Genomic DNA, 15,335 nt, shown 5'->3' on the forward strand with positions numbered 1-15,335 from the left:
AAAACTCTTTGAATCATCGAAGTGGTTATTTGTACTACCACTACAAATAGCGAAAACTACCGCTTTTCACTATTTGTACTCCCAGAACTCTTATGTGTTTAAAGTTGCAAACCACCGCTCCTTTACCTATTTGTAGCTACCTACTCCCAGCACTCTTATGCGTTTAAAGTTGCATTTGTGAGCTTTCAAGGACCAGCCGACCAGCCTCCACTTTTCGCGGTCTTTCTTTAAGTGTGAAGCAAAAAAAATGGCCCTCTCGGTAAACGAGACATTCTCATCTTTTCTCCAATTTGAAAACATTCGAAAATGAGAATAATGTACTTTTTATTAAAAAGTCAACAAAGAAGGTAACTAAACTAGATACGACAATTTTTTTTCCTTAATTAAGTGGCAACTCATTTCTCGTCATTCTCACTCTAACTCTATCAACTTAGAAGAGTACACCACCTCAAACATTTGTCAGTTCATATCTTTGCTTTTATGAGGTCTATTTTCATTTGAAAAGTTCAAAGTGAACAACTAAACGACGCCGATTCAGTGGTGTATTTGGTCTTATCTTCATGTGAATAAATATTTTATTATTGACTTTTCCAAAATTCCAATAGGTCATTCATTTGCATGTCGTGATCTATTTTTCCTTGATTTCAGCTGTCTCAGCTCTAAACTATACTTTTCTTTCTCAATAAATAATTCATTTTCTGTTTGCAATGTATTACAGAGATGTTGATTTACCACATGTAAAAATTTCAAAGTTGTATCTGAAGCTGTTTCTGAATTATACGTGATTATCCATTGGGATGCTGTGCTTTGGTCACATTTTTTCCTCTATAAATAGAGATTTTCCACCACATAAACGGTCATAACTTTTTGACCAGTTGAGACAGAGCCATAATTTTTCACTCTAGTTAATGTTTCACTCCCCTTTATTTTTCTACGCTAAATTAATACCCATAGCCACTATTTTGAAAAATTCTTGCAAGTGCCTACTAAGAGGGTTGAACTTGAACCTGAACATGCTCCTTCTTCTTCTTCTTCTTCTTCTACTAATAACTACAACTAGATAGGTACTACTCCTCTTCTGAATGATCGGAGCCGTTTAAGAAACTAAATTACGGTTTCCACCGGCGCAGCTCTCTAGACTTCCAGTCCCACAGTGCCCAGTATGGGCGGGAGACCTTACCCCCGATGTTCCTCGAGCCTCGAGGTAGTTTCACTTTATAATTGTTTTAGCTTTTGAACTGTGTATCTTTTGTCAAACGTTTTATTTTAATTTTTCAAATTTAGTAGCACTTTAAAGGTCTGCGTTAGGTATCGCTCTGCTGTACTGTAACTGTAAGAGCGTAAGAATAACATGGTAAAAGTACCGTAAAAGTATGCTGATGAAAATGATATTGACAATGAAAAATAAGAAGAACAATAGAACTTATAAACAAATCAATAAAGAAGCTTTAAAAAAAATGAAATTTAAAAGAAGTAAGAAAAAACTGCCTCAAGAAGTGAAAAAAATTGTCCCTGTTGTTGAGATGTGAAGTGGACATAATCGTGTCTGTTAAGAATTAGAAGAAATGAAAGATGCCACTTTTTATTTTAAATGTAGATTGCACATTAGCAGAACACTAAAAAAAAAAGTAAAGAAAGAAAATCCAATGTGGCAACTTGGTTGCAAGTGAAAAAAGTAAAATTACTCCGCTCAGCATTGCTGCTGGTGTGATGTCTAGTGTTAGTTAGGTGTCACTATATTAGAGTGATATCTTGTTACTTCATATTTTCATTTTAAAACCTGTAGAACAACTTGATTGATTTGTAAATTTCCTTATATGACCATTGTTTTAGTTTTCCGCAGCCATTATAATTCAATTTGAAATATTGAAAGGTACTGGAGAGGAGTCTTAGCAGGGTTTTTTTTTGTCTGTTAGTTTTAGTTATAGGTCATAGTGCAGGTCCAAGTGTTGGAAATGTACAAGGTTTTATTTTTTTATTTTAAGGTTAGTTGAAGGAATACTTTCCTTAGCTCAAGGAACGTGCAGAAGACCTCCCCTATTTACTACTTACTACTACTACCCAAGTACTAGTGCTAGACTACTTCTTCCGCCACCTCACTCCTAAACGGACTGACACCACAGGCAACTGATATTATTCTCTCTCTCTCTCTCTCTCTCTCTCTCTCTCTCTCTCTCTCTCTCTCTCTCTCTCTCTCTCTCTCTCTGAGTGTGTATCTGTCTGTCTATTTCTGCCCATCTCCCCTCTTTTTACTAATTAGTTTGTAGGTGTTTGGCAAATTCTCAAGAACCGCCAAGATATATGCGGCTGTATGGCACTCACTTCCGGATTGGAAGGTCATGGGGTCGAGCCTCGTCAAGGCCTCACATTCTCTCACTGTACTCATGTGTATGATTTCCTATCCGCTAAGAGCGTTGTCTGTCAGAAGAAAAACATCGCCTAACGTTCTACTTGTTACGTGTTGCTGCTAGTCATGGATCCTTTGTAAAGTGCTTTGAGCATGTTTGGTGGATATTGCGGCTTATGAAAGCTCAATTCTTTTTTTAATACTTATATATATATAAAAAAGATGCAGGATGATGACGGGCATGCGCTACTTTATGATGTAGTATAAACCATTCCTAATATATGATTTTGCTAAATAGGCCTACACTCAAATTTTACGAGTGTATCTGGTGGCAAATATTAGACACTCGTTGCCACTGTGATTTTGATGAAACTTGGCTTATACACAGATACATGAATTTTCCTAATACGGCTTCAAACATGCGATCTGAACTTCAATTTATAATGAAGTAATTTTTCTCAAATGACAGCTTGATTGAATGTGACAAGATCCTTTTACTTAATACAATTCAATTTAGTGTGGTCTGTAGTTGTTTGCCTAATATTAGAATGCACAGAATTTGAATTTTTATTGACTTTAAATATTGAAAACAACGTGCCTTTGGCTTTCCATTTGTGCCATTCCATTCAGCTTTTGACCTAGTCCCTGATTTGAGTACCACGTCACAAATTTAAGTTCTTCGAGAAAACTCTCGACTTACTTTCTTATTCTTCTAACGTACTGAACTGTAACACCTTTGTCTCAGTTGGAGAAAATATTGCAATTTTTAAACTTAATATTTAGGTATTTATGTTATGATCTTTTATATTATTCCGTGTTTTTCAGCTTCCATCATATCACCCTGAGGAAAGTTGGCTAATTTATGACTTTTGTGTCTATGAATGCAAGCAGGCAAAAAGCAATTGACTTCAAGCAAAAGAGTTCGCCCCTAACCAGAGGTAGGAGGTTGTTTTTGGACGGGGGCAGGAGGTGTTTTTTTACTTTTACATATTTTAAAAAAATGAAAATATTATATGCACAAGGTTATAATATTTCAGAATAACTCGGAAGTAAATTATCACCATCAGCTTTTCTATCTTGATTGCCAAGACAATTTTAATAAAGCAATCAAACTGATTCTGAATTTTAAAACATCCAGAGGAAGAGGCAATGTGTGCCTATCTGCAGCTCATTTACAGTCTTCAGTGGGCGGGCTGCACGATGTAATGCAGCAAGACAATAGTTCAACTATTACCAGAACAGTTTTAAAAAGTGAAACACTTGATTTGTTCATCTGGATTAGTATTATTATTGAATGTCTTATTAAGATTTATTTTCAATTGCTCTATAATCTGCATGTTGAAATCCTTCACAATTGAGTCATGCAAGTGACAACGCTATTAATATTTTATCATACTATGTTGTGGATAATTTTATTACTTTGTAATAAAAAGTTTTTCTTACCATGCAGGACTCTGAAATTAATACTGGCTTCTGAGGGTTACAGGGGCTAATCACCACCATGAAAATCACCCATGTGATAAATTGGTAAGACTCATTCATTTTATACTTATTTTCCATCGACATTTTGTCCTTGCAGTTTTTCGCTGCCGAAAATTTTACCCTTGACAGCAATTAATCGCAAATTCTATTTTAGTCGCAATTAGACTCAATTTTTTTTATAAATATGTATTATTTTTTCTTTTCTTGTTACTTTATATTTTCAGTACTTAATTGTCCCTCCCCCCTCCCACTATTGAGTGTAATATATAGTAATAGATTAGTTAGGTAAATGCACTGTTGACACCAGGACCAAATGTTTAAAGGACAACAGCCATTCCAACTCATATTTTATTACGATACATTCAAGATGGCGCACTGAGATGGAGAGATGATGACCAGCTTGTGACAAAATTGACTGTTCCAGAATTTGTATTTTTTTTTATTAAAAAAAAAATTTCTTGAAAGGGTTCTGGGCAGAGAGTTCACATTTTTCTATCCCTTATATTTGTTTTCCCTTTCCATGTTGCTCCCTGTCTTTGTTATGGATTAAGATTGCTCATTTTTTTCCTGGTCCTTGCGGGGGTCTTTAGTTGGGAGGCAGACAGTCAAATACAGTACCTTTCTTCTTGAGATGATTTTTTATACTGTAAATCATCTCTCTGTTATGTACTGTTATAGTTATAGGTTTTGAATATTATTGCATTATGTAAATGTTTTAGCAGGATCCTTTGCTTGTGTCTCAGTGAGACTCGAGGTAATGTCAAAATTGGTACATCTTTGAGGTGCTCGTGAAATCTACTGTTCCCTATTTATTGAATCAGTCACCATATCATCATCCTTTTTATAGTGTTGTAAGCGCTATTAAGTCCTGTAAGACAATATAAGCAGATCTAGGTGGTGGTATTTTTTTGGGTCTTTTTTTTTTTGTCTTTGGTTTTTTTTTTGTTCCAGATAAGGAATTTTAAGATTTGATGGTTGTCCATAGACTTTTCAAAATAAAATTTGACTTTGACTATGGGTACGATGCAGTTATAAGTGCTTGATTTCTGAGGACTAATTATAAATGGTGACCACTCTATTGCGTTTTTGTATGCCATGAAAATGTTACAAAGACAATGAAGCGACGTTTTTTGGGAATTCTGCAGTCATTCATTTAACCCTTGAATTTGATGAGCGCCTGTTGCATTTTAGTTCATTCAAGTATTTTAGAGTGACAAACACAACTCGTGCATTATGGGTTTATATGCAGATTTTTGTCTTTAAATTGTCAATAAAAAATAAAATGCTTTTTTTTTTTGTTTTGTTAGCTGGCAGGTCTGAATTGAATGCTATTGCATACAATTTTGTACTTTTAATCTTTTTTCTTTTTACATTTAGCCATCCTCACTTTATCCGGAGAATCGCCTGCCCCTCGTGAATGAGACAGTGAAGGCTATGGCTAAAACAAAGGTGTCCACAACCCAACTTAGGCAATACATTCAATCAAGCCAAGGATAAAATGTATTGCCTAAAGATGTCGAAGATTTGCAGCGGAGATTGTTCAAGACTGATATTGATAGGACGGACGGTGAAACGGTACAGGAATTACTGAGAGAGATAGAGGAGGAAGGAGGTGTAACAAAGTTCAGTGTGAATGAGGATGGTGGTTTTGAGTAGGTACCACAAGCGAAAATTTCAAAATTGAGCTATCATAAAAAGAGTTAAACCACTGTAAAGTGCTTTGAAATTAATGAACAACACAAAAAGAATTATGAAAATCCGTCAACAAATAAATGAAATATGATAAAATGAATTTTATTGAACTTACAATTTTTTCCCACATATTCCTGTTACGCATTTTTTGCCGACTTTATGACGCCATAAACAAAAAAGTTGGTTATATAACATTTAAAATAAACATTTTTTGCATAAACATGCAATCATAAAACAAAATAAAAGCAGATATTAAGATGAAAAAACAATGATACTTAAATGAAACCATCCTCAAATATGACAGAAACAGCATCAAAATATAAAAAAATGGGAAATATAGGCCCAGGGACCCATATTTGGAGCCTCATAGATAAAAAAAATGAACATGTATACTACTCAAACTCAATATCTTTGCAAAAAAGTATATAAATTCTTAGCCTAATTTTTTTTGTTAATGTGGAGAAAATAGTAATTGCTCTATATTGAGCCGAAGGTCACTGCCAAGCTCAAAATTACGGCATGGAAAAAATGGTGTCAATATACTGAAAATACACAAAATCAAAATATTAACAAAAAAATAACTAATAAAGATAGGATGACATACTTTACATCAAATTACTCGTCATTCTTATCTCTATCCAATAGAAGCAAAAGCATCTCAACATATTATCAATGGCATCCAAATTTTTTAAAGGATTTTGGATAGAAATTCAATATTAGGCATAACTAAAAATATTAGATACCTTTAAAAATTCATAGAAAATTGTCAACAAAAGACATACAAACATAACTTATACCAAATGAATTAACTTCTCAAGCTCTTTCAGACAAAGCCATATACAATCAATTTAACATAGAATCTGTCCGGTAAATACCTTGCATCCAGAAACTGATTAAACCACAAAACAATGAATGTAATTGAGAGGAGGGAAAGAAAGAGAAAATAAACCACCTCTGCAGCTCTCAATCTGTTTTTAAAAAATAAAGCAAGCCCCAGGTCAGGTATAGTATGATGCAATAAAAACAAATAAAGCCCAATCAACTTGTTTGATGATAAACTAATAAACGAACCCCCCCCCCCCCCCCCCCCGACTAGGTCAGGGTTGCCAGATTATTTTTCAACAAAATGCCAGGGGAAGACTCAAAAAAATGCCAAAACACTCCAAAAAAAATGCCAAAGTCTGTTGACTCCCACCCCCACTAAGAAAACTAGTCACTTTTGATAGACAATTTACTATCATATCCTGGTGGCTTGCATGTTTTCTTTTCTTTTCTTTTTTTTGAATTATACTAAATTTCCTGTTGGGGTATTTTTTACCTACTGACTAAGTGGAGTGCTAAACCACTACACCACGGTTGAGAAAAGGTGTCATTTGAAGTATAATATACAAGAAAAGAAAATGCCAAATGCCAAATGATTTTTCTAATGCCAAACGGTTTTCAAAAATGCCAGATTTTTGGAATCTGGCATTTAAAATGCCAAACTGGCAACCCTGGACTAGGTTCTTTTCACCAGCGGGTTTATTTTTTTCATTGTGCCGTGAAAATTCATCCGATTTGGTTGTATTTGATATCAAAATAAAGCTGGAACATTAAGCTCTCTGCTTATTTAAACAGACGTGAGCGGACATCGCTAAAAGTATTAAAAAATGTTAAAAATAGCACGACAATGTGCTTTCCTCGCCACTCGCTCCGCCATTTTGAATCTGATATCGGGGCAGGAAGTGTCAAAAGAAAGAGGAAGTTTTGCCCTTTCTAATGATACTATTCTTAGCATCATACGCCAATTCTCCGCGGCACAACCTTGATTTTCACAACGTGAATGAAAAGAGAAAATCGCGACCTCGAAATTTTCTCGCGATCCGCTAGGCAAAATTATCTAAAACCGGGTCTCGTTCGCGATTGATTATGAAACTCTTTTTAATCGCAAAAGTATGTTTTAAGATGCATTACAAAGATCAGAAGTTGATCTTTAAAATAAAACAAATTGTATTTTGTTTCGAGCATTAGAAGTTGAGATATTGTGAGGTAAAGTGGAGAGTTTTTCACGATCAACGCCATCGATAACAACTTTCCACCGATTCACGGCGCTCGCCTGTGGTACCTATTTTGAGTATTTGTTTTAAGTAACGGGAAGAATGAGGCGTGATATGAGTGTTTTTTGTGATGTGTTTGTTATGGATGCAACATACAAAGTAAATCGATATTTGTATCCACTTGTGAATATTATGTGCATAGATGATGAGGGTCATGGCGGGCGAAAGACTGGAAATCCATGACCAACCTGAAACTGACATTGTACCAGTATGACGTGTGACAAATACACAGGAAGGACTGTATCGAATTGTATCTTCAGTGACAAACAGGATCAATAGCTTGTTTCAAGTTATGGTAGAACATCAGTTTCTGCAAAGAATCTCCCAGTTGGAACAGTTTTTGACTCTTGTCTCTGAAGATAAAGACTTTGACATTGTTGACATGACTGACTTAATACAGACAAATCCCCATTCTAACCCTCTTTCTGACTTTTCAGAGACACCAGACATTGTAAATGCACGTACTGACCAGAGACCACAGACATTATAAATACACACTCTGCCCAGACAGAGACCACAGACGTTATGGACACACAAACTGACCAGACAGGGACCACAGACGTTATGGACACACAGACTGACCTGACAGGGACTCCAGATAACAGAGACATGCGACCATAAAGATGCCCTTGACACGACAGAGACAGTTAGACTGCGAAATTTTTCAAATGTGACTCTACACAGGAAATTTCAGGCCGAAACTGTGTTATACAGGTCGGTACAGAATAAAACAAATATAACACAGGAGACCAAACACTGTGTTGTAGAATATCAAAATTTCAAAGGTGGTCGGTCAGTGACGAAATAAAAAGGGACATTATAAGTCGTAATATCACATCTCAATAAAAGAGTGTGATAGTAAAAAGGTGCCCGTTAACAATTGAGTCGGTCAAGTCTCTATCCAGATTCAAAAGGATAGTGCAAAGTCCTGTATGTAAAACAAATTTGAGAAGCATGGTTGTTCTCAATACTTGTTGGGTCGTGATCGGTATAGAGTGAAGTAGTGTTCATGCATTTTGACATTTTCTTGATCTTTTAAAATAAAATTATAATTTAATTTAATCAACAGACTTGTTTAATAATTTAAAGATATACTTTTGTGGGGACCTTTTGTAAAATCATTAGTCCGATTGTAGTTGTAAATTTCTTTATATTCTAATGTCATAAAATCAGTGACACCACTGAATCCCTACCAGCGCTTTTACTCACTGAGTCCCTACCACCAGTGCTTTTACTGAGTCCCTACCACCAGCGCTATTACTCACCCAGTCCCTCCACCTGGGCGGGGTTCCTGACCTCCCTTAGTGGGCAGGGGGGTTCATACTGTGTCTTCTATCCCCTTATATCTGTTTTCCAACATGCTTTCTGTCTTTGTCTTGGAATGAGATTACTTGGTTTTGTCCTGGTCCTGGCCGGATCCCCCGGCTGAGAGGGAAGCAGTCGAATGTATAGTTAGTTTTGGGAGATGATATTTTTTTCATTGTAAATCATCTCTCTGTTATGTACTGTATTATGTTTTATTTACATATTATATTTGATTTGTTAACATTTGAGTGTATTCCTCTTAGTCGGGACCTGTGCTTGTGTCTGGATGAGACTTTTAGGTGATCTCAAACTAAGTACTTTGACGGTGTGCTCTTGGAATCTACATCTGTTTCCCATTTGAACAAATTCCCCTTTGTCTTACCTTTTCTTGAGTGCTTTAATTGAATTCTATAACTTTTTACTATCCCATTTCTTCCTTTTTACTGGCGCTGATATGACCTTAATGTGTTGCAAGCGCCGTAAAACCCTCAAAAACAAACAAACAAACAAACAGTCCCTACCACCAGCGCTTTTACTCATTGAGTCATAGAGCTTTTACTCACCGAGTCCCTACCACCAGTGCAATTACTCACCGAGTCCCTACCACCAGCGCTATAACTCACAGAGTCCCTACCACCAACGCTTTTACTCACCGAGTCCCTACCACCAGCGCTTTTACTCGAGTCATAGAGCTTTTACTCACCGAGTCCCTACCACCAGCGCTATAACTCACCGAGTCCCTACCACCAGCGCTTTTACTCTTCGAGTCCCTACCACCAGCGCTTTTACTCACTGAGTCATAGAGCTTTTACTCAATGAGTCCCTACCACCAGTGCTTTTACTCTTCGAGTCCCTACCACCAGCGCTTTTACTCACTGACACTGTCCCTACCACCAGTGCTATTACTGAGTTATAGAGCTTTTACTCACTGAGTCCCTACCACCAGCGCTTCTACTCACTGAGTCATAGAGCTTTTACTCACTGAGTCCCTACCACCAGCGCTATAACTCACCGAGTCCCTACCACCAGCGCTTTTACTCTTCGAGTCCCTACCACCAGCGCTTTTACTCACTAAGTCATAGAGCTTTTACTCACCGAGTCCCTACCACCAGTGCTATTACCGAGTCATAGAGCTTTTACTCACTGAATCCCTACCACCAGCGCTTCTACTCACTGAGTCATAGAGCTTTTACTCACTGAGCCCCTACCACCAGCGCTTTTACTCACCGAGTCCCTACCACCAGCGCTATTACAGAGTCCTAGAGCTTTTACTCACTGAGCACCTGCGACCAGCGTTATTACTCACCGAGTCCCTACCACCAGCGCTATTACTCAGCGAGTCATAGAGCTTTTACTCATAGAGTCCCTACGACCAGCGCTTTTACTCACTGAGTCCCTACGATCAGCGCTATTACTCACTGAGTCCCTACCACCAGCGCTTTTACTCTTCGAGTCCCTACCACCAGCGCTTTTACTCACTAAGTCATAGAGCTTTTACTCACCGAGTCCCTACCACCAGTGCTATTACCGAGTCATAGAGCTTTTACTCACTGAATCCCTACCACCAGCGCTTCTACTCACTGAGTCATAGAGCTTTTACTCACTGAGCCCCTACCACCAGCGCTTTTACTCACCGAGTCCCTACCACCAGCGCTATTACAGAGTCCTAGAGCTTTTACTCACTGAGCACCTACGACCAGCGTTATTACTCACCGAGTCCCTACCACCAGCGCTATTACTCAGCGAGTCATAGAGCTTTTACTCATCGAGTCCCTACGACCAGCGCTTTTACTCACTGAGTCCCTACGATCAGCGCTATTACTCACTGAGTCCCTACCACCAGCGCTTTTACTCGTTGAATCCCTATCACCAGCACTTTTACTCGCCGAGTTCCTACCACATGGCTATTACTGAGTCCCTAACACCAGCGCTAATACTATTAGCCACCAAATCCCTACCACCAGGGGGACAATATAAGCTCAAATTAGACCCCAAAAATTCTTACAGTGATGCAGAAAAAAACAACGAACAGATCTCTTTCAAATTTACACAAAATGTTTCTTACAACAAGATGGATAGGTTTAGCAATAGTCTTGAAAATAAATTTTTCAGAATTTTTTTTCGATTTCTTAGTGAAAATTTGGTGTGACATGACAGGAAAAAAAATTGATTTAAAAATTCATAAAACTGCTAAATTTTTGTTTAGCCCAAAACCCATCCATCATGATGCAAAACACATCATAAGAAAAATTCTGACCAAATTTGAAGACAATCTGATGGGAAACAATCCAGATGTGAATGTTAGAAAATCAGAGAATGACGCACAATGAAATTTTGAGAAAATGAAAAATTTGTCTTTAATTTGATAATAAAGCCAATTATGCAGACAAAGGCCAACATTCATCAAGTATATAAACAATATGGAACAAGAAAACAGTAATATTTTATAAATTGATCAAATTCTGAAAAAAATTCTAAACGATTCGCTAACCCATACCTCTAAAAAAAAATTACGAAATAATTTAATATCTGCTGTTATTCACCAAAAAATTACTTTAGTGGTCAAATATGCTTTATAGTTCTAAAATTCTTTAATTATATCTCATGAACTAATAATGTAATGTATAATTTGATGTTAAACACCAAAAATAACTGAATTAAAAAAAAAAAACTTTTTTAAGGGGCAACATAAGCTAAAATTAGACGTAAAACCCTAAAATTCTAACATAGATGCACCAAAAACTAGCATATAAATTTCTTTCAAATTTAAACACAATGTTTCTTTCATAAATAGCTATATCATGAAAACTCTTGGAATAATTTTTTTAGAATTTTTATTTGACTTCAACTGAAAATTTAGCGCGGATCAACAGGAACAAATGAATTTTAAAATTTATAAAATTGCTAAATTTTAATTTACCCCCAAACACTTACATCATGATGTAAAACACATCATAGAAAAGATTCTGAATAAATTTGAAGATAATTTAAAGGAAAATGATTAAGGTAGGATTGCTAGAAAATCAGAAAAATGACATAAAACAGACATTTGAGAAAGCGCAAGCTTTTTCTATAATTTGACATAAAGTTAAAAGGCTGATTTTGCAGACAACTAAAAGAAATGATCCATCAAACTTTCAAAATATGACCGTAATAGGACAAGAAAACGAAAATTTTGTAGATTGATCTAAGTCTAAAAAAAATTATAATCGGTTCACTAACCCATACCCCATAGATGAAAAAAAATGCTGTAAAATTGATTTTTTTACGCCCAGAGATAAAATAATTTTGTGGTCGAATATGATGTCATACCTTATGAATTCATCATTATAATCACAAAACCTAATTATTTACTGTATACAATAGGTAATACAGATGATTTCTAGATATATTAAATGATTTTTCAAAATATGATAGGGCACGCTATCCTCATTTTTCATTTTTTTATTCTACTTGAGAGACAAGTCGTATAAAATTAGATATCTAGTCAAGTTGAACTGCAAAATCAATTCTATTTTAGACAATAAAACAGTTAAATAGTGCACTAGCTCTGAATAAAAAGCAATTTGCTTTCCCAAACCCTTGGAATAAAAATCTCTTTCGCCTCAATACAGAAAAAGTCAACACTACTTGTTTGCCACCAAGATATGAAGTGAATAGAAAAGTGCCAGAAGACAATAGAGAATAAAAATTTTTCGCGGCGGTGGTGGGGTTTGAACCTGCGACCTTATTGGTACGACAACTCCGCCTGGCAGGTGAGAGCGTGGCTCTACCGTGTGAGCTATCCACGAACACAAAATATTCGTTTCAAACTCAAAGTCATTACTAGATCCCTCTCTCACCTACTTCTTGAGACCGCCGATTCGTTCGTACACCACCATCGCGAATAATTTTGACCAGCAGTTAAGCTTAATAGCCAATATTCTCAACACAAACATATAACATAGAAACGATTGAGACATTGAGTATGCTCCGTGTATGGGGTGAATTTTAATTCAGAAAAGTGAGTGGAGCAGGCACTTATGTTGGTAACAACAAGATATGAAGTGAATAGAAAAGTGCCAGAAGACAATAGAGAATAAAAATTTTTCGCGGCGGTGGTGGGGTTTGAACCTGCGACCTTATTGGTACGACAACTCCGCCTGGCAGGTGAGAGCGTGGCTCTACCGTGTGAGCTATCCACGAACACAAAATATTCGTTTCAAACTCAAAGTCATTACTAGATCCCTCTCTCACCTACTTCTTGAGACCGCCGATTCGTTCGTACACCACCATCGCGAATAATTTTGACCAGCAGTTAAGCTTAATAGCCAATATTCTCAACACAAACATATAACATAGAAACGATTGAGACATTGAGTATGCTCCGGTGTATGGGGTGAATTTTAATTCAGAAAAGTGAGTGGAGCAGGCACTTATGTTGGTAACAACAAGATATGAAGTGAATAGAAAAGTGCCAGAAGACAATAGAGAATAAAAATTTTTTTTTTGTTTGCCACCACTTTTTTTGTAGTTCCACAAAGAGGGTTGATCCTGCTCTGGATGGAAAAATTGAAATAAAAAAGAGACACAGTTCATTAGCAATTTTTGGAAATGGCATTATTGTCATAAAATGCATTTGTCAAAGACATAGCAATTTTTTTAAAATGATCATTATTCACACCAACACACTTGAAATTTCATTGGTTTTACATCCATAGAACAAAACTCTTGGCAACAAACTATAGTCTGTCGTTAAGTTAATACATTCAGTAGTAATTCAATTCAAATGATGCTTTGCCATTTTCATTTAGAAAAATGAGCATTTATTTTATTGATCACCAATAAAAAATGTAAAGGCGCAATGGAGATTTGAAAACATTACTAACCATTGTCAAAATGTGCATGCAGACACTCTGGTCTGCTGGCCCAGATGATGGTTTGCTGATTGATGAGTTTTGCCACAGGCAAAGGTTTGCCTCAACACACCTTGCCAGAATAGCCCTTGAGCCAGCATCTTTATGGATTGTCAGGACACCAGTAACGTCAACAGTGTTCTTTCATGTTAGCTGTCAATGAAAACAAAAAATTAAATTAAATTCACTACAGCGAAATAGGCACATACATGCCAATGCTAAAGTTTATAACAGCAACACTTCGCATGTTGAACGGGACATAACGTCTGTTAGGCAATATTACAATTTCTTCGGACAGAGACAACGCATTTAACGGCCAAGTACACATTTTACAACTGAGTCCGGTGAGAGAAAGTGAGCAAAGTGCCTTTTCCAAGGGCTCAACTATGCGCAGAGCGAGGCTCGAGCCCAGGACCTTCCGGTCCAAAAGCGAGTGTCATACCACCACGACATAGCCGTACGTAATTTTTAAAAATATAATAAAAATAATCACACTAATATAATTATCTCACATTGTCATCATCATAGGCATTTCAAAACTACTAATAATACTACCACTACAGATATCTTATCATTATAAAATATTACTCTCTCTCTCTCCATGAACATAACATACAAAACCCAATTTTCCGATAATAAAAAAAACAGCACCCACCCCCCCCCCCCCCCCCCCCAAAAAAAAGTTTTGAAAAAGTATGGACGATGCATGCTGTGTCGGCCATAATAAAGATAATAACAATAACTGAATGAAAAGTATTTTTTAAAGGACCCTGAGCCTGGAATGTCGTGAGTACTCGAAACCTCTTGATCATGATCTTGACAAAATTAGCAACCTTTTGACTGGGGATCGAACATTGAACCCCCTGGTTTTAATCGCCTGACATGGAAGGCTGATTTAAATTATTTGGGGGGGGGGGGTAATTAGTATTTTAATTTTTTTTAAGCCCTGTTATTGTTATTTTTCACAAAATAAAGTAATAAAGTTAAGTAATTCGCGGTAGCGACAAATCAAATGTGTCGTCAGCTGATGTACAATCAACAAACACACAACCCCAAAGCATGTTTAGTTATAAAAATAAGAAATGAATTAAAATGTGCATTTCGTATGCTTACCTTGTAAACTGAGTATTCTGTGACTTGAAAAGAGTGAAGAATTACCAAAGTCTGTCAAAATCAACTTGTAATAATAGTAATAATGTGATTGTGATGAGATGAAGTGTTCACTTTTTGACTTCCAGATACTTCATTGTATATTGCAGTTCTATCCGTATAAAATGTTATATTTTTAGTAATTACGCAAATTCTATTTTTAGTAAGAGTACAAATAAGCTCTGGCGTTATTTGCAGTGGTAGTACAAATAAGCGTAGCCTTGAATCATACCTATGAAGATATCAAGAGTTTATCCCAGTCTATTGTGTTAATGAACAATAGCAATTGGTTGCTATCCTTTGGATATGACATTAGTCTACAGCAACATTACTTTCCTTCAGATCTAACAGACCCAGCTATCCGATCAC

At 36.4% G+C, this 15,335-nt stretch overlaps 2 long non-coding RNA genes across 2 annotated transcripts; one reads left to right on the top strand and one right to left on the bottom strand.

The window, feature by feature from the left end:
- Positions 1-480: 480 nt before the first annotated feature.
- LOC144978504 (uncharacterized) lies at positions 481-8,679 on the top strand. The gene is made up of 3 exons (XR_013646519.1): positions 481-3,285; positions 3,798-3,874; positions 5,207-8,679. It is a non-coding gene; the product is annotated as an uncharacterized LOC144978504 (long non-coding RNA).
- Positions 8,680-10,959: 2,280 nt separating this feature from the next.
- LOC144978505 (uncharacterized) lies at positions 10,960-15,242 on the bottom strand. Its single transcript, XR_013646520.1, has 3 exons — positions 14,931-15,242; positions 13,791-13,970; positions 10,960-13,460 (listed from the first exon to the last, which is right to left on the bottom strand). It is a non-coding gene; the product is annotated as an uncharacterized LOC144978505 (long non-coding RNA).
- Positions 15,243-15,335: the final 93 nt, after the last annotated feature.

This window comes from Berghia stephanieae, chromosome 8 (genome assembly GCF_034508935.2).
Source record: "Berghia stephanieae isolate SIO BIC M18660-M18661 chromosome 8, UCSD_Bste_1.3, whole genome shotgun sequence".
In the NCBI taxonomy this organism is placed as follows: domain Eukaryota; kingdom Metazoa; phylum Mollusca; class Gastropoda; order Nudibranchia; family Aeolidiidae; genus Berghia; species Berghia stephanieae.